Genomic DNA, 25534 nt, shown 5'->3' with positions numbered 1-25534 from the left:
GTAAAGTAATGCACCTAGGACGCAGTAATCCTATAACTGCGTATACATTAAATGGAAGTAAACTCGGGACTACGGAACAGGAGAAGGACTTGGGTATTCTCATTACAAATAAGCTGAGCAGCAGCACTCAATGTCAGGCAGCAACTGCAAAAGCAAACAAGATTTTAGGGTGTATAAAAAAAGAGAGATGTGATCCCAACGTATTGTTACCCCTCTATAAATCATTTGTAAGGCCACATCTGGAATATGGGATCCAGTTTTGGGCTCCACATTTTAAAAAGGACATTAAGAAGTTAGTCAGTTCAACAGTTCAAAGGCGGTAACTAGACTACTACAAGGAATGGAAGGCCTCACATATGATGACAGGTTGAAAAAGTTAGATATGTTTAGCTTAGAAAAAAGACATCTCACAGGAGATCTCATTTATATGTATAAATACATCTGTGGTCAATATAAAGGACTCGCACATGACTTATTTCTTCCAAAGACAATACTAAGGACCAGGGGTCATTCACTGCGAGTGGAAGAAAAGCGATTCCGACAGCTAAATAGGAAAGGGTTCGTTACAAGTTAGAGCAGTCAGACTGTGGAATGCCCTACCACAAGAGGTAGTAATGGCAGATACTATAACAGCTTTTAAAAGAGAGCTGGATGATTTCCTCAGTACACACAACATTGTCGGTTATAAATGACTTAGTGACCAAATGTAGAACTGGTGGAGGAAGGTTGAACTAAATGGACCTAGGTCTTTTTTTTTTTTTTTTCTTTCAACCTAGTAACTCTGTAACCTGTATTGCAAGAAGTTGAACACGTTTAATTTCTAATTTGCGCGTGTCAAGCCTGTCCACTTATGCTGGTAGAAAAATATGATGTAGCTTTGACAAAAATTGAGACCATTGCACAGTTTTATAAAAATAAGCTTCTCTACATGTCTGAGCCATTCCATTCCAGTATCAGTTGAATTCCATCCAGAGTACACCTCATTCTACTTAATGTGCTTCAGATTAGGTGATCACCTGAACCAAATCTTATTTAACGAGGGAAAGTATAAAAAAACAAAACAAGTGCTAGTAATATCCCAAGAGTAATAGGAATGAAAAATAACTTTTTAACCATGCCAAAAGAGTTAATAAAAGTCTTGAGTGAGAAAAAGAAGGGCTGAATTCTGGCTTTACTAGCAGAGGGATACAGTGAGCGTCATGTTGCCGCCATCCTTAAAATGTCTAAGACGGCAGTCCATTACAACAAGGTCAAGCAGCAGATATTGGGGACAACAAAGCTACAGACCGGCAGAGGGCGAAAGCGACTCTCCACTGACCGGGATGACCGTCCTCTTATTTGAATGTCACTCAGCAATCGCAGGATGACATGAAGTGACCTACAAAAGGAATGGCAAATGGCAGCTGAGGTGAAGTGCACGGCAAGAACACTTTGTAACAGGCTCCTAGAGGCAGGGCTCAAGTCATGTAAAGCTAGATAAAAGCCTTTCATCAATGAGAAACAAAGGAGAGCCAGGCTGAAGTTTGCTAAAGACCATAAGGATTGGACCATGGAGGACTGGAGTAAGGTAATCTTCTCTGATGAGTCTAATTTTCAGCTTTGCCCAACAACTGGTCATCTAATGGGTAGATGGAGACCTGGAAAGGCGTACAAGCCACGGTGTCTTCCACCCACTGTGAAATTTGGTTAAGGATCGGTGATGATCTGGGGATGCTTCAGCAGGGCTCTAATTGGGCAGATTAAACTTTGTGAAGGATGAATGAATCAAGCCGCATAGAAGGTTTTATCCTGGAAAAACAGTTGCTTCCTTCTGTTCAGGCAATGTTCCCCAACTCTGAGGACTAGGTTTTTTTTTTTGTTTTTTTTTTCCCCCCAGCAGGATCGTGTGCCTTGCCACACAGCTAGGTCAATCAATGTGTGAATGAAGGACCATCAAATGAAAACCCTGTCATGGCCAGCTAAATCTGCGGATCTGAACCCCATTGAAAACCTCTGGAATGTAATCAAGAGGAAAATGGATAGTCACAATCCATCAAACAAAGAAGAACTGCTTAAATGTTTGCACCAGGAATGGCATAAGGTCACAAAAAGCAGTGTGAAAGACAGGTGGAAAGATGTGTGTCGCCCGGGGACCAGGGGTACTCAGATCCGGGCCACGGGGTCACTTCTGTGGGTATCACGGTGGCGCGACCCGGTCTGTGATCCCAGGCTCCACAATAAAAGGGGGATTAGGTAGGGGAGATTGTCCGTGACGCCACCCGTGGTGTGCGGTGAGGTAACGGAGCACCGCCGCTGCCGGTTAATGGATCCCGGGGATGGTGGTGGGCAGCAAGGTGGTGATTTCCCTCCACGGGTAGGGTGTTGGTGTCCCGGGACCCCGGTGAGGTGGTGCTGGGAGGAGATGGAGACGGTCTGAGAGCTGTGCGTCCGGTTGGACCGGGGGATGTTGTTACTCACAGTTCGCTTTGCAAGAAAATTCACACAGAGTCAGGAATTAACCAGAAACTGCCGGAGTCCGCAGCCTTTGGTACGGAGGGTGTTAGTGTCCCACACATGGTGCAGCAGCCCCTGTTCTTTCCCTGCAGCCAGGTGCCACTCTCTCTCCACTCTCTTCCTCTTTCTCCTCAGCTGGGAACGGGGAGTCAACTCCCCTGCAGTGATCCGGGTCAACCTAGGTACCGGCGGGCCGCAAACCTGCCCAGGCTACCTTTGGCCCCTTCCTCACTAACAGCCTGTCCCGGCCCTTTCGGAGCACGCTTCTGTAGCAGCCCGGGAGCTACAACCCTGGACTCCTCTCCTGTCTGTCTCTCCACACACTCTGCTCCAGCCCCTCCCCTCCTGCTCTGTTTTGTTCTTACACTGGGGGATGTGGTTTGTCCTGCTGCACTGGTGTGGGATCAGGTTACCAAGGAGGATTAACTCTTTCTGTGACAACCTGGCTTTGCCAGGGCGTCACAGATGCATGAAAGCTGTGATTAACAATCATGGTTATTCCACAAAATATTGATTTATGAACTCTTCCAGAGTTAAAATATTATTAGTAATGTTGTTTTCTAAATGATTATAAACTTGTTTTCTTTGCATTATTTGAGGTCTGAAAGCACTGTGCATTGTTTTGTTACTTTGACCATTTCTCATTTTCAGAAAATAAATACAAAATTTATTGCTTGGAAATTCGGAGACGTTGTCAGTAGTTTATAGAATAAAAGAACAATTTACATTTTACTCAAATACCTAATAAAGAGAAAAATTGAATATTTTGCAGTGGTCTCTTAATTTTTTGCCAGAGGGGGGTGTGTGTCAAACTTGAACAGCCCCTTTTAAAATGTCATCAACTGACATACGTTCTGCTATTTTATATTCAATCCTGATCTAGATAAAATATTGGAAAATAACTTCAGACTACAAGAAACATATTTTTTTCAGAGGAAAGATCAGACAAAAGAAAATAACCTTTGTGATGGGTCAAGACAATATGATCAGTGTGACTAACATCCCCCACTCCCTGCACACATGACTCGGGTGCAATTTTGTATAGAGGGACTCCACTTCTCACACTCACTCCACTTGTAAGAGGGTGGAATAGGCCCATATGTTCCTGCCCTCAAGACACCAATCGTTGTTGAATTAATATGAACTGTGTTTATGTAGCTATTATACACTATGCATGAACAAATTACTTACAGAAGTTTAGCCATCTAGTGGCCGATTTAAAGTAATGTGCTCTGATGCAAAGAATACAGGTGCATCTCAATTAAAAAAAACTTTTTGATGAAAACCCAAGTCATTAACTCAGAAAATTAGAATATTCTATAACACCAACTGAAAAAATGATTTTAAACTCGGAAATGTTGGCGGCTACTGAAAAGTCTGTACAGTAAATTCCTAAATACTTGGTCGGGGTTCCTTTTGCATGAATTACTGTATCAATGCGGCGTGGCATGGAGGCGCTCAGCATGTGGCACTGCTGAGGTGTTATGGAAGCCCAGGTTGCTTTGATACCAGACTTCAGCTCGTCTGCATTGTTGGGTCTGGTGTCTCTCATCTTCCTCTTGACAATACTCCATAGATTCTGTATGGAGTTTAGGTCAGGGGACTTTGTTGGCTAACAATCAAGCACAGTGATACTGTGGTTAGTAAACCAGGTATTGGTAGTTTGTATTTTTGGCAGTGTGAACAGGTGCCAAGTCCTACTGGAAAATGAAATTTCCATCTCCAAAAAGCTTGTCGGCAGAGGGAAGCATGAAGTGGTCTAAAATTTCCTGGTAGACGGCTGCGCTGACTTTAGTCTTGATAAAAGACAGTGAAGCTACTCCAGCAGATGACATGGCTCCCCAAACCATCTAGACGTCAAGCAGCTTGGATTGTGGTCTCTCCACTCTTCCTGTAGACTCTGGGACCTTGATTTCCAAATGAAATGCAAAACTTACTTTAATCTGAAAACACCTTGTATCACTGAGAACAGTCCAGTTCTTTTTCTCCTTGGCTCAGGTAAGACGCTTCTGCCGTTGTCTATTGGTCATGAGTGGCTTGACACAAGGAATGTGACAATTGTAGCCCATGTCCTGGATACGTCTGTGTGTGGTGGCTCTTGAAGCACTGAGTCCAGCAGCAGCCCTCTGCTTGGTAATCTCCCCCAAATTTTTTAATGGCCTTTTCTTAACAATCCTATCAAGGCTGCGGTTGCTTGTGCACCTTTTTCTACCACACTTTTTCCACTCAACTTTCCATTAATATGCTTGGATACAGCACTCTGTGAGCAGCCAGCTTCTTTAGCAATGACCTTTTGTGGCCTACCCTCTTTGTGGAGCGTGTCAATGACTGCCTTCTGGACATCTGTCAAGTCAACAGTCTTCCCCATGATTGTGTAACCTACTGAGCCAGACTAAGGGACCATTTTAAATGCTTAGGAAGCCTTGGTAGGTGTTTTGTGGTAATTATTCTACTTTTCTGAGATGACTTTTGGGTTTTCATTGGCTGTAAGCCATAATCAACAACATTAGTAGGGGCCAACATTTGAGTTTGAAATCATTTTTTCAGTTGGTCTTATGTAATAATCTAATTTTCTGAGATAATGACTTTTGGGTTTTCATTGGCTGTAAGCCATAATCATCAACATTAACAGAAATAAACACTTGAAATAGATCACTCTGTGTAATGACTCCAATATATGCGTTTCCCTTAATTTAAGTAATTCTCTACAATAACTTTTTGATCTTATTCTAATTTATTGAGATGCATCTGTAGATTCTGCCTTGCGACAGGAGTATTATAGGGAGGGAACAGTTAAGCTCTGTGGGTAGCCCACTGGAGCAGGAGCCAATTGCAGGATATAGGCTGACTCTATCTTGGTTTAAAGAGTAGAGATTACGGTAGTTAGTAGAAAGCTCTACTGTAGTCTAGTGAGTAGGAGCAGTGTGTAAGCTGGATAGATATATTCGGCTGCAGTAAGTGGGTGTTTTTGGCACTGGGCAACTGCAGTGGGAACAGAGCACCCGGGATGGACTCTAGTCAGGGACATGTAGAGGGTGATTCACGTAACTCAGTCGTGAGCTCCAGGGCTAAACTATACCAAAGTTCTCCAATGAGTGGATTGACTAAAGCGGTATGAGTCCTTGAGTGGAGATTTGGCATCAAACTGGGCAAATAGGTCAGCACAGAAACCTACGTTAAAAGAGGCGGGTCACTGTAGGTGGAATGAGACCTTGGCCAGGAAGGACTATATGACTTTAATGTTCGGGACTATGGTGCCAAACAGTAAGGAGGAGGAAGGACGAACAGCAACTGTAGGACCAGAAATGATGGAGCAGCCTGAGGTAAAATTGCGCCTTTAAAGCTAAACGTGCTGTAAAGAACTTGTTCATGTTCTGTGCACTCAGTGGCTGTTGTGATTCCACAGCGGAAAAATCCTGTCCTGCACGATGGCCTAATCACAGGTATGGCTTGTCCACACATCCAGCCAAGATCAGAGATCTATTCCTTCTCCCTTTCTCTGTGGGGGGTGCAGCTCCCTTGCTCTGTAGGGGTACAGACTACCGAAGGACTGAGCCCCTCGCCAACGATTACCAACCCTGCACACGAACCTGTTAGAATAGGCTGACGGCTGTGTGCACCCCACAGAACGTTTACAGCAGCAAAGAAAAAACTTACATTTTAGATTTAATATATGAAAACTATGGTATAGTGCTTAAAAGGATACAAAGATGAAATAATAAAAAGACACACATTAGGCAAAAACTGCAGAAATGAAAGGTTTAAATATAGAAATGACTTATGGCTGAAATCTTTGAGAACTTCTGGTGGAGGAGAATTTGATGAAAAGTTGGACAGATTCATAATGCATGTGGTTTTTCCCGCGTCGAACAGTGAATTTTTCTGGAGGAGATATTATAAAGGTTCTCATCCGCAAGCCCCATCCCTTCTCCTGGTCAGACCAGAGGAGAATGGCTAATTGCATGGAAAGATCGGTGTTAGGACTTGATTCTAATTTTGTCATATTTTCCTACAGGATCTTTCTCGTGAAATATTATGAGTGTCATATTTGTGAGCATTCTTTTGTACCGCCCCGCGCTCGGCCGCAGCCGAGCCACTCTGATCCGGGCTTGTGTGTCGGTGGCTCGAGCGCCTCCGGACCGGGGGTCACTTCGCTCTGCAAGGGGCTGGCGCTTTGAAGGGGGTTTTATAATAGAGTTCGTGACACCACCCATGGGTTGTGGTGAATGTAGACACCACCGCTGCTGTTTACTAGGCACCCCGGGGAAGATGTTGATGCAGCTCTTTGGTGTTAACCTCTCTATGGTCAGGGGTGGTGGCCCCGGGACTCGATTTGGTGTGATGAAGAAGTCTGTGCTCGGTGGGGCAGGGCGGTGCGTGGCCCGAAGGCACAGTGGTACTCACTCTGACAGATACACCGGAGTCTCTGGTAAACCAAAGGGATGGTGATCGGTGCCTGCAGCCGGCTGCTTCTGGTCCCCCAAACGGGTTGGTGGTGTCCACCTTTTTCCTGCACCTTTTTGTAGTTGTGGACAGCCCGTGCTTCAGCAACGGGAGTCCCGCTCCCCGGCGTTGTGTGTCGGGAGAGCCCATTTGCCCGCAGGCGCTGGCCCCTTGGATCTCTTGGCCTGGGCGGTGGCCGTTATCCGGAATCTGTGGGTTGTTGCCTTCTTTCGGGACTTGGGTGGGAAAAGACCTAGAGTCCAGACCTCAATCAGTTAATTGACGGCGTCCGGTAGTTTCGGGACCGCGTTTCAGGGTCTGGTACCCCCCACGTGTGCTCCGGTTTCTAGTCTGCTCCCCAGTTTGGTACCGGCGGGCCCCTACCCTGTCCCGGTTACCTACGGTTCCACCAGGCTGTCTTCCCGGCTACTGCAGACGGCCACCACTGTCTGCCTCCTAGCCACAGGTGACTGGGCTCCAACCCAGCACCCGCTGTTAGACTGTGACAGACCTGGACACAGTACTGCACCTGAACTTGACTCCTCCACTCCACATCACTGTCAAAACTCATCTACTCTGCTCTTCCTGCCTCAGGGCATGTGAACTCCTCGGTGGGCATGGCCAACCACCTGGCTCCGCCCCCCTGGTGTGGACATCAAACCCTGAGGGGGATGACTAGGGTTTTGTAGGTTGGCTGTTGTCACCTTATTAGGGGATGGGTGTTTGTGTAAGGGCCTACCTGTGACTACCTGGCTAGTCCAGTGCATCCACACTTTCACCATCCTAGACACACAAAACACAAATATGAAATACAGTGGAACCTTGGTTTAAGAGTAACTTGATTTGAGAACATTTTGGAAGACAAGCAAAGCTTTTTAAAAATATGTAACTTGGTTTAAGAGCAATGCTTTGCAATAAGAGCAAATTCCCACCGTGCACACGTCTGGTTCTATCCTTTCACCGTGCTCTGACCTGCTCTGGTGGTAACTTTCTGCCCATATGTACTCTTTACTGTATATAGTATACCATTGCACAGTACAGTATATACTATATAGAATTTCTAGCAATTTTTCATTTGTGGATATAGTATTATACACTCTTTTGGCTAACCAGTGCAGCACATTTCTTGTACTGTATCTCTCACACACCAACAATTCTATTGAAAGCTAATTTGCAGTTTAATTTGTTTTGTTTACTGTACTGTACAGTACAAATTATTACAGTATTAGGCTACTTTCACACATCCGGTTTTTGCTCTGCGGCACAATACGGCGCTCTGCAGAAAATCCGCAACCGTTTTTTTTGCCGCCGGTTGCGTTTTTTTTTTTGCATAGACTTACATTAGTGCCGTATGGACTTGCATTCGGTCCGGTTTTTGCCGCATGCGGCAGATTTAGCCGATGCCGCGGCCGGATGGAACGTTGCCTGCAACGTTTTTTGCTCCGGCAAAAAAAACGCATCGCGCCGCATCCGGCCGCTGTGGCACATTTTTCAATGCATGCCTATGGACGCCGGATGCGGAAAAAAACGCATCCGGACGCCGCATGCGGTTTCTTCCACTGCGCATGCTCAGTAGCATGCCGCAACTGGAAAAAAATGGACGGGCCGCATGTAAAAACTTATGCAAAGGATGCGGTGTTTTCGCCGCATCCGTTGCATAGGTTTCACAGCCGGATTGAGCCGCACTGCTCAAACCGGATGTGTGAAAGTAGCCTTAGTGTACTGTAATAATTTTATATGAATACAGTACATTATATTGTATTACTATAAGTTTGTATAAATACTGTAAATATTTTTGGGTTGTGGAACGAATTGTCTGTGTTTCAATTATTTCCTATTGGAAACTTCGCTTTGATATAAGAGTAACTTGATTTAAGAGCACACTCCCGGTACCAATTAAGTTCATAATCCAAGGTTCCACTGTATCTGTAGCCTGGTTTGAGGATTGATATGACAGGTTTTTTTTTTGGATTTCTAAGGCCAAAAATCTTCAAAAATCGCAGCAGAGAGCAAGCGTCAGACCAGAAAGCAATAACACCCATCGGACCTGACCACCTCCTAGGTGAGTATTATAACGGTGATTTTTACGTTATACAGAGCGGCCTGGGCTATTATATACAGTATTCTGGAATGCTGTATATAAGGACTCCCTGGTGGTGGCTGCAGCTTATAGTCACCAAATCTACGGTAGTCACAGGTTCCCTTTTAAGTAAAAAAAAAATACTGAGGTGACAAAGGTATCTATATTTTAAATTACTGAAAAATGTACAATGTACCTGATATATAGACTGCTCTTGTAGCTTATGGGGAGCGATATACTGTAAATAATAGTTGCCATACATACACTATAAATATTACAAGTTACTATGTGTATATACTGCTACATGTATTAGATGCCGTGACAAGGAGTGGTCTGTCACTCCCTTTCAGACAACTCGGAAAAACCTGTTGAGTCTCTTTTCCACCCACCTCCCTTTCCATTACTATCATAAAATTAGCAGTTTGCTTCAATAGGACACAGAACCCCTGACTCCTGTGAGTGGTATGTACTGTATACATGTTGGCTCTTGGGTGTGAGCGGCTGATGCAGACTTCTTATCAGTAACTTACATTTTATATACTGGGCAGAAAGTAGACCGAATTCTTACTTGCAGGAGAAGGGAAAATATATGAATGCGGAGAGTGAATGTCTGAAGAAAATTTAGCTCAATTCCGTTGTGTTTTTTTTCCTTAAAAAATTATATTATGTTTTTGTTTTTTTTTTAAACAACAAGTTAGACTTGCTTATTTCACTGTAATAGATATAAAACTCACTGTACTTTACGGATTTCGGATGTTCACTTTCTGAATATTGTTTGCTTTTGGAAGTCATCTCTTTGGAAGCCCACCCTATATCTTAAATTGATTTTTACGTGCTTTGTGACATAGGCAAGTCCTGACGTGATAGTTTTGAGCATGTCCATGGTGCACATTTGTCACCGGGCACAAACAACTTTCCAAAAAAAGGCAATGGTTGCCACAAGGAATGACCTAAAAGCCTGAACACAGCAAAACAAATCCAGGAAAGTGTTCCTTTGGACGGCCAAATGTGATGTAAAATCGGTTAATAAAAGAAAATGTGTAACAAAGTAAGATAAGATACTATACATGTAGTAGGAAGAGAACATGTTGCACTTAAAGGGAACCTTTCACCAGGTTTTTCCCTTGTGAGCTGCAGCCACCACCATTGACCCCCTATATATAGCATTCCATACTTTTGTATAGAAGAGTCCAGGCTGTTCTGTACAATGTAAAAACATCTTTATAAGTCTCACCTAGGGGCGGTCCAGTCCAATGGGTGTCGCTGCTCTCGGTCCGGCGCCTCCTCTCTTCTTGCTATCGCCATCCTCCTGCCCAGCCCTGTGTCAACGATGCATCCTGCGCCATTCATAAAGAGTCCTCCATTGCACTCTTGCGCATGCGCACTTTGATCTGCCTGGCTGAGGGTAGAGCAAAGTACTGTAATGCACAGGCACAAGTGTAGCGCCCCTGAATATATCGGGGTGCTATAGGGAACTGCATCCTTTCCCTAGGGTGCAGGGCCTACCCCCCATGGTTCCAGGTTCCCAACAATCGGTGTCATTACTATCAGCACCACAAATCATGACCTGTCAGACCTGTCAGACACACCATCATGACCTGTCAGACACACCAGTAGGTTGGTCTAGCTGGAATAGGGCCACCCACCTAGGGGTCAGGCAGACTGGTCAGAGGGAAGGACAGAGAGTACAGCCCTCAAAGTGTGAGGAGCTGAGAGTAAACCAGGCTGTGTTCATAATCCTTATACCAGGAGTCCTAGCTGTCCAACATGGAGGTTAGTCCAGATAGTGGCATTTCAAGTTAGATTTTTAGTCTAGCTGCCCAGACATGGATGTTTTTAACCTAGATAGTGGCATTTTAGTTAGGTTCCCGGAATATTGAGATTTACCTTGCCGTTGGTTTCCGGGCTTACATGCATTGGCCAATTCATAAACTAAAAATCTCATTTTTTCAGTATATCAGTAATGCAGTACCAGAGTTCCCTTATACATTGATGGCATTTAGTGTGCGGCTGTATCCATTTTGTATTTGCTAGGTTTTTCAGCTGGCACTTATACACACTTGTAGGATGTGCGGGTCAATTTTTTGAAATATGGTCAGAGGGAAGGACAGAGAGTACAGTGAGAGCCCTCAAAGTGTGAGGAGCTGGGAGTAGTAGCTCCCGGGGAGCTAGACCAAGGTTGGGTCGCAGACGGTGGTCCGGGACCAGAGGAGTCGGGGACCGGTTACAGGGACGTTGGGGTGTGTGACGAACGTAGTCTTGGAGGACTGTCGGCACCAGAAAGCCCAATAACCGGACCAGTACAGAGCACGACTGGGTACAGGACCCTAGGTCAGGAACCAATTCAATGTCCAGATAATTAAGCTGGGAGGGAGAGTATCTTCACGAACTTCCCTAAGAGCTCAGAGATTGAAGGCATCAGCACAACGTGGGGGATAGGGTTTTCCAAATTAAGCAACCCACTGAAATCCCAAGTGCCAGCTATCAAGAGCACAGCTACACTACACATAGTGAACGGGGCCCTAACAGCTTCAAGCCAAGGGGCCGAAAACAGACAACGAAATTGTGCACGGAGGCAGGCTCCGGATTACCAAGAGACACCGGTGGGAGCGGACACCTGGACGGGCTCCCCGCACTGGCAGTGCTACACAGAGACTTTGGTTTACCTACAGTGTGTGTCTACTTTATAAACCTCATCCAGCACCACGACTACCGCAGTGAGTACCCTGATCCCTGCACCCTGCCTTCCCAAATCCACCAAAACCCCAGAGGCTGGGGCCTTCCCTACCTGCGGAGGGACTGACACCTTGCTACTCCACACCATCTGCTCCTCTACTCCTTCCAGCAGCGGCGGTACTCCCATTACCGCAACCCGAAGCTGGCGTCACGAACTTCTCCCCTGTAAATTATCCCCATTAAAGGATCGGAGTGTTTGCCGAGCCCAGGTCCAGACCCCTCGAGCCACGACCACCCCGGATCCGAGCACCCCGGTCTGCGCCGGGGTGGCACATAAGAAAAGGCTTCTCTGTGAATGACACAGAACGTATCATGCACACGAGTCTGGGCAGAAGGACAGCAATCGCAAGAAGAGAGGAGGCGTTGGACCGAGAGCCGCGACACCCAGTGGATTGGACCGCCAACTAGGTGAGTATTATAAAGGGGTTTTTTTTTACGTTATACGTATCAGCCTTGGCTCTTATATACAATATTCTGGAATGTTATATATAAGGGCTCACTGGTGGTGGCTGCAGCTCATAAGAGAAAAACCTGGTGACAGGTTCCCTTTAAAATATTATTATTGCCTAATAATAAAGTGAACCTGACTGCCGATGCATGCTGCTAGAACCATGGTCAGCATATATCAGGCACTGTATGATTACAGCTATGTATGTTTGACACGCCCTACTCCAATGACTGACAGGTCTCTCCCTAGCCATGTATGCAGGGAGCGTCCTCATACTCAACGAGAGCAGGTGTTGGGGGGGGGGGGGGACGTGGCTGCCCAACAAGTCACCTGTATGACTCAATCCCCAGACGGCTTTTAAAATCTGATTCTCTGAAACGCAGCAGGGTGTATGGCCTAGCTTGTATAGCCAGTGTCTCATACAGGATGCCCATGGTTTGGGCAGCCTGTATCAGCTGTTAGATTCCCTTTAAAGCTTCTAAGTTCTAAAAGTCTGAATTTTCTATGACACCATTGACAGTTTTTGATCATCGCTAAAAATGAAAATATGCTCCCAAAAATAAGTAACATAGACTAGATACGTCCCATTGGTTCAAATAATTGTAATTTACCAATATAAATAGTCTATGACTTGGTGGTTTCCAAACTAATCCTTACGACCCTAAACAGGTCACGTTTTCAGGAATTCCTTAGTATTGCAGAGTTGATGCATTGAGAATGATTCCATCACATCTTCAATAATAAGGAAATCCTGAAAACATGACCTATTGGAGGGTTATGAGGACTGGAGTTTGGGAAACACAGGTCTATGTAGTGGAACTTTAGAATAACTGTTGGATAAATATTTACTATGGTGATCCGCCAATAATACCTCTTATGTTGTTGTCATTTTACAGATTCCTAATAGAGTACCCAGTATCCCGAAATCTTCTCATTGTGTAAAGTTGTAGTCTTTCTTATAATGACAAAGATGTCAAAATGCAGAAAATTATTCTGATATACAAAATTTTAACTTGACACCTATGTATACAAATTCAGTGGCTTTTGTTGTGTTCAAGACAGAAGACTTGTCGCCAGATTAAAAGTGTCCAGTTTTTGCTCTAAGGGGAAAACTTTTCTCCTTCCAGAGACTAACAAACCAATCTGACCGGCAGTGGTGAAGAGTCTTATACTGTAGCTGCAATGCTCCTCTGGGAAATATTCAAATTGTCTCTTCAGGGAGGAAGGAGACAAATTCTAGTGCTACCTATTGGAAGTAGCAATCCTAAAAGTCAAAAGTGACCCTTTAACGCAGAGGTCCCCAACTCCAGTCCTCAAGACCCACCAACAGTGCAGGTTTTTGGGATTTCCTTAGTATTGCACAGGTGTTAATGTAATTACCTGCCCAGGTGCTGGCTCCAACAGCAGTGCAATTCTAAGGTAATCCTGAAAACATGCACTGTTGGTGGGCCTTGAGGACTGGAGTTCTGGAACCCTGCTTTAACGTGCCTATTCATAAGACTTAGGTTCTGATCTAGCATAAATCCTAAATTTGCAGACAGTCTTTTGGGATGATTGTCCCTCATCGGTGCAAAGTATGAGATCTGACCTGGCTGTATGAGAAGCTATAGTGCTATAGTGGGGTCTAAGAGGGAAAACGTTTCTCCTTGTGGAGACTGACAAACCAATCTGGCTGTCAGTGGTGAGGAATCTTATAGCTGCAATGTTCCTCTGGGAAATATTCAATTGTCTCTTCTCGGAGGAAGGAGACTAACTCTAGTGCCACCTATTGGAGATAGCCACCCGAAAAGTCAAAAGTGGCCCTTTTAACGAGCCTTTTCAGTTTTTTGCTCATGTTACATTCTTGCTGCTCCCCAGAGTATCTCAGTTTGTCTTGTTTGTTTTCAAACTGCCATATGGTTCCAGAGATTTGGGCCTTTTTATGTAACGCTACTAAGGGGGCAGTGCTCATATAGTAATTATGAAGAGTAGCCTAAAGACGCCCCAGAGAAGCCTGTTAGCCTGGTCCCCTTGGTAAAGACCCATCATAACCAGCACTAAATTAAAGACTTCTCTCTGGAACTGTATGGCAAATTTAACAAAAAAACACAAAAATAGGAAAACTCTGGGAGCATTGGAAGTAGAACACAAGAAAGAACTAGTTTCTTCACTTTATGTATTAAGAGTTAATTTTCTGCATTATGATTTCTCTCTTCTGTGTGAGTGTAAAAAGGACTAAATCTGTATCTCATATTTTATACTTGGTCATCCTTAGATTTTTTTCTGTGGTCAAAAAAACGCAAATCTATACCACAATGTGGATGCACAATCAGGGTTCCCAATTTGACTTTTTTAATTTTCTGCACAGCTATCATGAATTTGGCATGGCATGATGTGATCTCAGGGTGATGTGGGATCAGAAGGTCACAGTGCATTGTGGATCATCAGGTCCACTTCCATGCCCACTTATTGCTTACCCTGAGTCAGAGCATATTTAATTCCATCTGGCACTGAAGGGGTTAAGGTTAATTTCTATCCTGCAGTCATCTAACAGGTTGTTGTAATCTCAGGTGCAGACACTTCCTTTCTCCGCTCCTCACTCCACTACGTGTCTGCTATGGCTCAAACCTAAGGCTGTCCGAGTGGAAGGAGTTTGTCCCTGCTTTTGCTGTGGTGTTGGTACAGTTGCAGCTGCGAAGCTCCTGAAGAAGAAACCTTGGAGTTCTCATTGTTATGTTTTTCCCCACCTGTTTGTCTTACCTACCTTGTGTTGTCTTGTGTCAGTAGCGAGAGTAGTATCCTGCTGGTCCTCACTAGCCAGGGTGAGTTTAGGGTCAGCGAGGGCCTAGGCACATGATCGGCGATTGGGGGAAAGAACCCTTATAGGGACATTAGGGAGTGCAGGGTTCAGCCTCAGGTGAGTTTCAGGAGGTGACTCCACTCCTCTCTCTAGTGCCAGGACCCTCCATTGTATTCTGTTCCTGGTGTACCCTTTGAGTTGCGTTGTTCGCCGGGAGTTCCATTATACCTGGCGGGACCCTGGTAGTCACTGCATGACAACAGCTTAACACAAAATCATGGAAAAACAATTTTTTTTTTTTAAGTATGTAAGTTATACATGTCTACAGCCCATAGTTCTAATATAAAGAGAATGTTTATGTGACGCCCTGGACTAGCCAGGTAGTCACAGGTAGGCCCTTGCACAGCACCTGTCCCCTAAAAAGGTGTCATCAGCCAACCTTAAAACCCTAGTCACCTCCCTCAGGGTTTGATGGACACACCAGGGGGCGTGCCCAGGCGGTTGGACACGCCCACCGAGGAGTTCATAGGTCCTGAGGCAGGAAAAAGTAGTTAGATAAGTTGTGGAGTTCAAGGAGTGAGGTTCAAGTGCAGAGGCAGACCTGTGCCCAGGTTTGCCGTGGTCTGACAACAGGTGTCTTGGTCGGAGCCCAGTCACCTCTGGCTAGGAGGCATACGGTGGCCTCGGCCTGCAGGAGCCAGGAAGACGGCTCGGTGGAACCGTAAGGGACCGGGACATGGTAGTGGCCGCCGGTACCGAATCGGGGAACTGACTGGAAACCGGAGCACAAAGGGGGGTACTCAGACCCTGAAACGAGGTCCAGAAACCAGTGGACCACGTTAATTAACTGATAGGTGGGAAAGGACCTAAAGTCCAGACCTCAAAGTCCCGACTGAAGACAACAGCCCACCGAGGGGGATAGAAAGCCACTGCACAGGCAGAGAGATCCCACAGGCCAGCGTCTGTGGGCAAACGGGCTCTCCCGACATACACAACGCCGGGGAGCGGGCTCCCGTTGCTGAAGCACAGGCAGCCTAGAGCTACAGTACAATGTGCTGGAGAAAGGCGGAGACCACCAACTCTAGTGGGGGACCAGACGCAGCCGGCTGCAGGCACCGACCACCATCATCTTGGTTTACCAGAGACTCTTGTGCATCAATCATATTGAGTACAACCGTGCCCTCGTGCCGCGCACCGCCCTGCACCGACATACCATCCCAATCGGGTCCCGGGGCCATCGCCCCTACCCACGGAGGGGTTAACACCTTTGCTGCGCAACATCTACCCCGGGTGCCTAGTAAACAGCAGCGGTGGTGGCCACCTTCACCACAACCCGTGGGTGGCGTCACGAACTTAACCAAAACCACGGCCACGGCCGTAAACCTAACCCCTTCAAAGCGCCAGCCCCTTTCAGAGCGAAGTGACCCCGGGTCCGGAGGCGCTTGAGCCACCCACCGACGAGCCCAGATCCGAGAGCCTCGGCTGCAGTTGAGCGCGGGGCGGTACATTTACATTGGTTGTAAACTATAAAATTATGATAATTACAGTCAAAATCTTCTATTATATAAAGCTGAATATATGTGTGTGTGTGTGTGTCTGTGAAAGGAATCCGCACTGTTGCATTTACAATCACGAAATTTTGTTCAGCCATGTCATTTGACACAGGGAACGTCATAGACTATGTTTTGAGGAGAAAATTTAACCCCACACTTTACAGTTATTCACCAAAAACCTGCTTACATTAAAGTCAATGGAGCTGGGAGCTACAGGTCATTAATAGGAGCTCAGATTGGTTGCTAGAGGCAACAAAGGACATTCTTAGTATAAGAAGCTTATGTGTGAGGTAATATGATATCGGTGGAGACAGAGACACCCACCGACACGCACACACACAGATACACAGAGACACACAGAGACAGAGACACATACACAAAGACAAACACACACAGACATAGACACAGAGATAGGGACACACCACACAGAGACACACACACAGAGACACGCAAAGTCACAGACAGACACCCAGAGACACACAGAAACACAGAGACAGATACACAGACACAGAGACACACAGTCAGGACACACACACAAAGACAGACACACAGACAGACATAGAAACAGATACACACATACAGACACACAGAGACACACAGGGACAAAGACACACAGAGACAGAGACACATACACAAAGACAAACACACACAGACATAGCCACAGAGATAGGGACACACCACACAGAGACACACACACAGAGACACACAAAGTCACAGACAGACACCCAGAGACACACAGAAACAGAGACAGACACACACAGACACAGAGACAGTGACACACAGTCAGGACACACACACAAAGACAGACACACAGACAGACATAGAAACAGATACACACAGGGATAAAGACACACAGAGAGAGGGAAAGAAAGGGAGACAGAAAGGGAGACAGAAAAACCGACATGGAAACACATAGTTACTAACCCGGGCAACGCCGGGTACTACAGTTAGCATTTTATATAAATTTCTTCAGCTTCAAAAAAATCAGACTCCTTTTATTTATTTATTTTTTTCCAGACCGGGCAAAAAAGTGCCCTATTTTTACAGACTGTCCTGGAATTTCTGGACAGTTGGCAACCCAGCAAACAATACTTTTAGTTGGAAATACAATGCCGCACTAGGGGCCATACAGTGTCTAATTGACTACACCACACCTGATTTAACCCTATATGCTGCTGATGATATATTGTAAACTATCAATAAATTGCTCTTTCAACCAAATTGGCATATTTATTTAGGAAAATCCCTCCTATTTCATCCTGGCTTCCACAGAAAGCCATTCAAATTTGACATCTGTGGTCAGAATTTACAGAAATTCTGTTTATTGTAGGACAGGTACACATCCCTTATTTTCCCTTTATCTGTGAAACCATTGCTGGTAACATGATATGTGAAGCCCATCCCTGCACTCCTCCTGTACATTGACCTTATAGAGATGGGGGTTTACTTAAATTTCATGCTAAAGGAATGAAACAGAAATTCCTTGTGTTATAGGAGGGTTTGTATACAAATATATTACATTCCAAGGGTGTGGGTTAGACAGAGGATTAACTGGTTTGGTAAGAGATTGTCAAACACAAGGACTCAATAGTCAGTATAATGGTGGCTTATCTGAGATATGATCAGCCATCCGGTGTACACGATACTTAGGATTTGTGCAGGATATTGCCCGCTGATGTTGTCCATGTATCATTTCGCACTAACTTACATAATAACACAATTAAATACTATTGTTAATATGTTTTCCTAATTTCTCATTACTGGTATTTATCCAGTGTTTAGAAGTGGATCTATGAAAATACATGTTCCTTCTAATCAGATACATGGAAAGAATATAAGAACAGTAGGACATGTTCTTTATGTGAAACCTGTGTCCTATAACATTCACTCCAGAGGTTGGACCTCCTAAAATTGTGTGGAGCAAAGTATTAGGAATTTTGGGGGTCTATGTTATGGCTGCAATTCTCGAACCTCTTGCCGTTTCATTGGCCCAAAGTTAAATTATCACAAAATCTTATGATGATCCAAGTTTCGTTCAGCAGTAGAGATGGGCGAATACATTTGAGTTTTTTGAGATTTTACAAAAATCTTTATTCTTCAAAATACAGATTTTTTTTGTAATTCACGCCATACAAATTCATAAAAATGGTGCTCAGCTCAAAAAGTTAAAAAAAATGAACAAAAGAACCAATACTCCCCCTCATTGGTCTCCTCGGCACATCTTCTTACTGATGCTATGTGCTGCATCTTCACTCTAGCTTGGGACCTTCAGCCACAACGCGGCCCAGAACGACCTTACGCATGCACACTCCTAAATATTGCACCATCACCTGTAAGGGGTATTATTGAAAAGTAGAAGAAACTGCGACAACTCAGCCACAAAGTGAAGATCACATAACTTACAGCAGGGGTGGGGAACCTTTTTGCTGCCGGGGGCCATTTGGAAATTTCTGCCAACCTTCGGGGGCCGCACAAAATTATCAATGTGAAAATGAACCAACTATATTTGGTCAAACAGTTAATTAACTCACCCCTATTGTGGTGGCCGGAGCGGATTCTCTTTGGTGCGGCTGTGATGTTCGGTGATACTTATGTTGCTTCTATCTTTTCCAGGTTTGTCTCGGTCTGGAGCGCAGGCAACTCTTTGTGATAATAAGATTGGTAGACTATATACATCACACAACAGACACAGGGACTGGAGTATATAAATCACAGGACACATACATCACTGAAGGGGCTGTTGGCATATACATCACATAGGAGACGCAGGGACTGCTGTATATACATCACATAGGAGACGCTGGGTCTGCTGTATATACATCACATAGGAGACGCTGGGTCTGCTGTATATACATCACATAGGAGACGCTGGGACTGCTGTATATACATCACAAGAGACACCTACATCACAGAAGACACTGGGGGTACATACATCACACACGGGGCTGGGGACATTTATATGCTCCCTCCTGTGATGTATATGCTTTCAGCCCCTCCTGTGAGGTATATGCCCCCAGCCCCTCCTGAGAGGTATATGCCCCCAGCCCCTCCTGTGATATGTACAGCCCCAGCATCTTCAATGTGATGTATATACCCGAGTGTGTGATGTATATATCACAGGAGGGGTTGGGGCATACACATCACAGGAGACACTGAGGCATATCCATGACAGGAGGGGCTGGGAGCATATACATAACAGGAGATGCTGGGGAACACACATTTACTAGGTCACAGGGAGGCATAAGCATTGCTGTGGGGCACACACATCACTAGGGCGGCACAGAGAGCACTAGGGGGGGCACAGGCATCACTAAGGGGGGGGCACACAGACATCACTAAGGGGGGCACAGAGACATCACTAAGGGGGGCACAGAGACATCACTAAGGGGGGGCACAGAGACATCACTAAGGGGGGGGCACAGAGACATCACTAAGGGGGGGCACACAGACATCACTAAGGGGGGGCACACAGACATCACTAAGGGGGGGGCACACAGACATCACTAAGGGGGGGGCACACAGACATCACTAAGGGGGGCACACAGACATCACTAAGGGGGGGTACACAGACATCACTAAGTGGGGGGGCACACAGACATCACTAAGGAGGGGGAAGGGGCACACAGACATCACTAGGAGGAGACTGGGAGGCACAGACAGAACTTGCAGAGCACAGACTTCACTAGGGGGTACACTGCACTTGGGGTGGGAAGGAGCACTGGAGAGAACTCAACAGTGGGGGTGATCCACATCGCTGGGGAGTCTGCACACAGCACTGCAGGGGGCACGCTGCACCGGACAAGGGGCAGAGAGCTGGCAGTGTGACGCCCTGGGCAAGCCAGGGGTCACAGGTCATCACACCACCACACCCTACACCCCAGTTAGGCACATCAGCTACCCAAAAATCCTTGTTGCCTTCCTCCAGGAGCTGGTGTTCACACCAGGGGGTGGGCCAGGCGGTTGGCTCCGCCCACCGAGGAGTTCACAGCTCTGGAGGCGGGAAGAACCAGGCAGATCAGCTAGGGAGGTGAAGGAGTAAACAAGCTGATGAGTTTAGGAAGTGAAAGTAGAAGGAAGTGAAGTGGTAAAGGAGGAAAGTAAGAACAGTGACAGTTTGGAAAGCCTGAAGTTGGTCCGGCTGTGTGCCCGGACCGTGACAGCAAGGTCAGCAGACGGCGGAGACTGTCTGGAGGGGTGACTGCTCGGAGGTCACTGGAAGGACCGCGGATGGGTGGTGACCCGGCGGTTTGGAGCAGTGTACAAGGAACAGTCAGCACCAGGGCAGGGGCCTCTCGGACCCCGGCAAGGCTAGGAGTCGCCATAATTTGCCAAATCCGTCAGTGAAGGGGACGACTGTCTCCAAACAACCAAGTCCCGATTGAAGGCAACAGTCCAACCATTAGTGGAGAGACACCGCCACCGCCAGGGCACCAGTTTCTCAGGGCCAGCGCCTGCGGGCAAAGAGTAGGGCTCCTCCGGCCCATATCCAAGTCGGGGAGCGGGTTACCGGTGGGAACCCATCACAACCACAACCATCATAGGTGCAGGACAAAGGGACCATCACCGTCACCTTCTGGGGAAAGCAAGTGCAGCCGTCCGTGAGAACCGTCTTTCCAGCCGTGTGTTTTACCGAGAACTGTGTCATCGTCTCAGGCTGAGTGAGTACCACAGTGCCGCAAGGCACAGCGCTGCCCCCGCGTCCCTGCGGCCACCAGGCCCTGCATCTCCCACCACATCACTGGGCCCCGGGATCACCGACCCCTACCCACGGAGGGGCAACACAACAACTTGCTGCTCCACGCCATCACTCCCGGGATCCCCATACAGAGCAGCGGTGGTGTCAACAAATCACCACAACCGTGGGTGGCGTCACGGACAATAGACTATATCCCAAAACCCAATCCCCTTTCACTCACGGGCGAGGAGCGCCGCTCGAGACCCCCGGGATCCGGCCCACCGCTCGAGCCACCACTGAGCAGCAGCAGCCGGACCCGAGCAGAGGGGTGAGCGCAGTGCTGACACCCTCCTCCCCGCCCGCGACAACTTGGAGGTGCGCCTTGTGACCGCCGGAGGTATCCGGCTGAAAAATTTCAGAAGCCGCCATCTTTGGCGCGAAAAGTCCCCGCTCGAGCGTCTTCTCGAGTAGCAGAGGCGCGAAGGCCAAAACCCCGCCCCGAGAGAGGAGTGGCTGAAGAGAAGCTAAAGGGGACGCGATGGCGGCTGGCTGCATGTAAACGCAGCTATAAAAGCAGAGACGCCAGGACTCTGCAGCAGTACTGGGTTCCTGGAAGGCACGATTGCCAAGATGTACAACCCAACTCCCAACGAGGAAGCCCCCGCGCCCGGCACGGCGACGTGGTTGAGGGACCGGACCGTCCCGCTGAGTAACCGTCTGCAGGCCCATATGCAACTCCTCCTGGAGGAGTGGGAGACCGACATGGCGGACGTGGTGGCTGCTACGTGGAGACGCGAGGTTGAAGAGGAGTTGGAGGAGCGGGTAAGCGACCCACGCCCCTGTATTCCTGAGGGGCCCGGCCGGCTTCCGCTCACCCTACCTCTCTCCCCGCTACCCGTGATAGTTGCTGCCGCTCCGCCATTAGGCCCGCTACCTGCCCAACCGGTAGCGATACCCTGCCCAGCCGCTCCGGCGGACCAGCCGGCTGCAGACGCCCAGGACGGCCCTGAAGTGCACCAGGGGGAACCGCGAGGACCGCGGCCCCTTAACAGCATGGTGCCAGAAGTTCCGGCAGTGACTGTGCCAGACCCTGAGCCTGGAACCGTGGCCTGGATGAAGGCCCGGGTGATGCAATTCCACCAGCGTCAGCAAGACCAGATCTTCCGGATGATGGAGCAGCTGCACGCTGCTCCGGAGAAGGGGCAGAAAGCGGGCGGCACACAGCGCCGGGGAGCGGCAGCACACAGGACGTGGAGCTGCACGCTGCACTGGAGAAGGGGCAGAGAGCGGGCAGCACACAGCACGTGGAGCTGCACCGGAGAAGGGGCAGGGAGCGACAGCACTGATTGAGGCACGCTGCATGGGAGAAGGGGTGTAGAGCGGGCGGCACAATGCAGGAAACGATGAAGCTGCTGTGGGACTAAACCCGCCCACAAAGTCTGTGCTGAGCATGCAGGGAAAGAGCTCATTGGTTCGCGCTAGCAGCGCCTGTGAAGCCTTAAAGGGCCGGCGCCCGATAAGATCACAGCAGTGGCCGGAGCACTGCCACCCCCGGGAATCTGCCCGGGGGCCGCACAAAAGGTCTTGGCGGGCCGCATGCGGCCCGCGGGCCGGAGGTTCCCCACCCCTGACTTACAGAGTGGGGTCTCTGACGTAGTGCATAAAAGTCACCAACACTCTATTGACTCTATAACTACAGAGTCCATCCTTCTCTCGCATTAACCTCAGTATAAAAACTGCGTCCTAGGAGTCTCATGTTATAGCAGTAGAAAAAATGTCCTGTAGAGTGACAAATCTGACATGGATGGATGAGTCTGGATTTGGTGAATGCCAGGAGACCGATATCTGCCTGACTGCATTGTGGCAACAGTAAAGATTGGTGGAGAATGAATAATGTCATGGAGGTGCTTTTCAGTAGGCCCCTTATTTCCTGTGATGGGACTAGTGATGGGCAGTCCGGCTCTTTTTGGTGATCCTTTTGGTGGTTCCCATAGGTCCACTCACCAAAAAGAGCCGGATCTTTCAGATTGTTCATTGCTATTAAATATGTGCTCACCGCAGGTGAACACTTGTGTTAATGATGCAGAAACCACGCCAACCCGCTGCTAAACCCGCCCACTCACAACACCAACATTTTACGTTCAGTGAGAGCTGTTGAGAGAATTTATTGGTTCTCACTGGGGATAAGGCTCCTGTCAGTCACAGCAGGGAGCTGGATCGTTGTGTTGGATCGTATGAGACTGACATCACTAAATGGGACATCTTAATTCTTTAGAACACAAGACAGTTAGGAGAAGGCTCTTTTTTTGTACAATCATGAGAGTGCCCCAGTGCACAAAGCAAGGTCCATATAGACATGGTTGGGCACGTTTTGGGTGAAAGAACATGACCATCAGCACAAAGCCGTGAACTCCCTCCATTGATCACTTTTGGGTTGAACTAGAATGGAGTTTGTAAAAGCCCCCTTTACATGCAACGGCATCGCTAACAAGATGTCGTTGGTGTCACGGAATTCGTGACGCACATCCGTTCTTGTTAGCGACGTCGTTACGTGTGACACGTCCAAACGACCACTATAGATCAAAAATACTCACCTTATCGTTGATCGTTGACACGTCGTTCTAATCCCAAAATTCGTTGATGGTGCTGGATGCAGGTTGTTCGTCGTTCCTGAGGCAGCACACATCGCTACCTGTGACACCCCAGGAACGACGAACAACACCTTACCTGCGTCCTCCGGCAACTAGATGGGCATCACTTTCTTTCGGGTGCTCTCCGCCCCTCCGTTTCTATTGGTCGCCTGCTGTGTGACATCGCTGTGACGCCGCATGAACCTAGCCCTTAAAAAGGAGGCGGTTCGCCGGCCACAGCGACGTCGCTAGGCAGGTAAGTCTGTGTGACGGCTCCTAATGATATTGTGCACCATGGGCAGCGATTTGCCCGTGACGCACAACCGACGGGGGTGGGTGCTTTCACCAGCGACATCGCTAGCGATATCGCTGCGTGTAAAGCCCCATTTAGCCAGGTCCTCTCCAACAACAGTGTCTGACTTCATAAATGCTCTTCTAGAGGAATTGTCAAATATTTCCACTGACAAACTACAAAGTCTCGTAGAACAGTATTCCTCCTTAACTCCAGTCCTCAAGGCCCACCAACAGTACATGTTTTCATGATCTTCGTATCATTACACAGGTATTGGAATCATCATGTGTGCAGGTGATTAAAGGGAACCTGTCATCAGAAATTTAGCTATAGAGCTAAAAGTTTCCCCTTCTGCAGCTCCTGGGCTGCATTCTAGGAAGCTTCCTATAGTTTTTGTGGCCCCTTTTATTCCAAAATAAATACTTTATAAACTTGTACCTTTTCTTATGCAAATTTCTTTAATCGTCCATAGGGGCGGGCTGCCTGATGTACGTTGCTGTCCTCCTGCCGATTTATGCCGCCCCCGAATGCTGAATTTCAAACCTCAGGACGCCGCCCCTGGGCGCCCGTGGTCCCGCGCATGCGCTGTGCTACTGTAGCGGTGCCGTGCACTGCGTGCACGTGTGACCGCTGGTGACGCTTTGCGCGAGCACCGACTGCTCCGTCCGCTCCTCCCATCTATTTCCTGCTGCTGAGCAGGATGGGAAGGAGGTGACGTCCGGTCATCTGGCCAGCGAGCAGAACGCTGGAGGAATAGGCGAAAGTGCGGTCACGAGGTTATGGGCGGCACTTGCTGATGACACTCACAGCGCCGCCCATAACCTCGTGCCCGCGCAAAGCGTCACTAGCGGTCACACGTGCACGCAGTGCATGGCACCGCTACAGTAGCACAGCGCATGCGCGGGACCACGGGCGCCCAGGGGCGGCGTCCTGAGGTTTGAAATTCAGCGTTCGGGGGCGGCGTAAATCGGCAGGAGGACAGCAACGTACATCAGGCAGCCCGCCCCCATGGAAGATTTAAGAAATTTGCATAAGAAAAGGTACAAGTTTATAAAGTATTTATTTTGGAATAAAAGGGGCCACAAAAACTGCAGAGGGGGAAACTTTTAGCTTTATAGCTAAATTTCTGATGACAGGTTCACTTTAAATTATTACCTGTGCAATACTAAGGAAATCCTGAAAACATGCAGTGTTGGAGGGTCTTGAGGACTGGAGTTGGAGAACACTGTCATAAAAGGTCTTCCCGGGAGAGTTACAGCTGTAAATCTCAGCAAAACGTCTGTAGGTGCAATATATCCGTATCTTGTGTCAAAACTTGTCCTTGAAGTGGAATATTATGTAGAAAATTCTCTGCGTATTACAGAGGCCAAATTGTGGATTATAGGGAATTTTAAGAAATCTCATG

Source organism: Anomaloglossus baeobatrachus, chromosome 7 (assembly GCF_048569485.1).
Source record: "Anomaloglossus baeobatrachus isolate aAnoBae1 chromosome 7, aAnoBae1.hap1, whole genome shotgun sequence".
NCBI lineage: Eukaryota > Metazoa > Chordata > Amphibia > Anura > Aromobatidae > Anomaloglossus > Anomaloglossus baeobatrachus.
The sequence above is the reverse complement of the archived record's forward strand: the minus strand, read 5'-3'. Positions refer to the sequence as shown.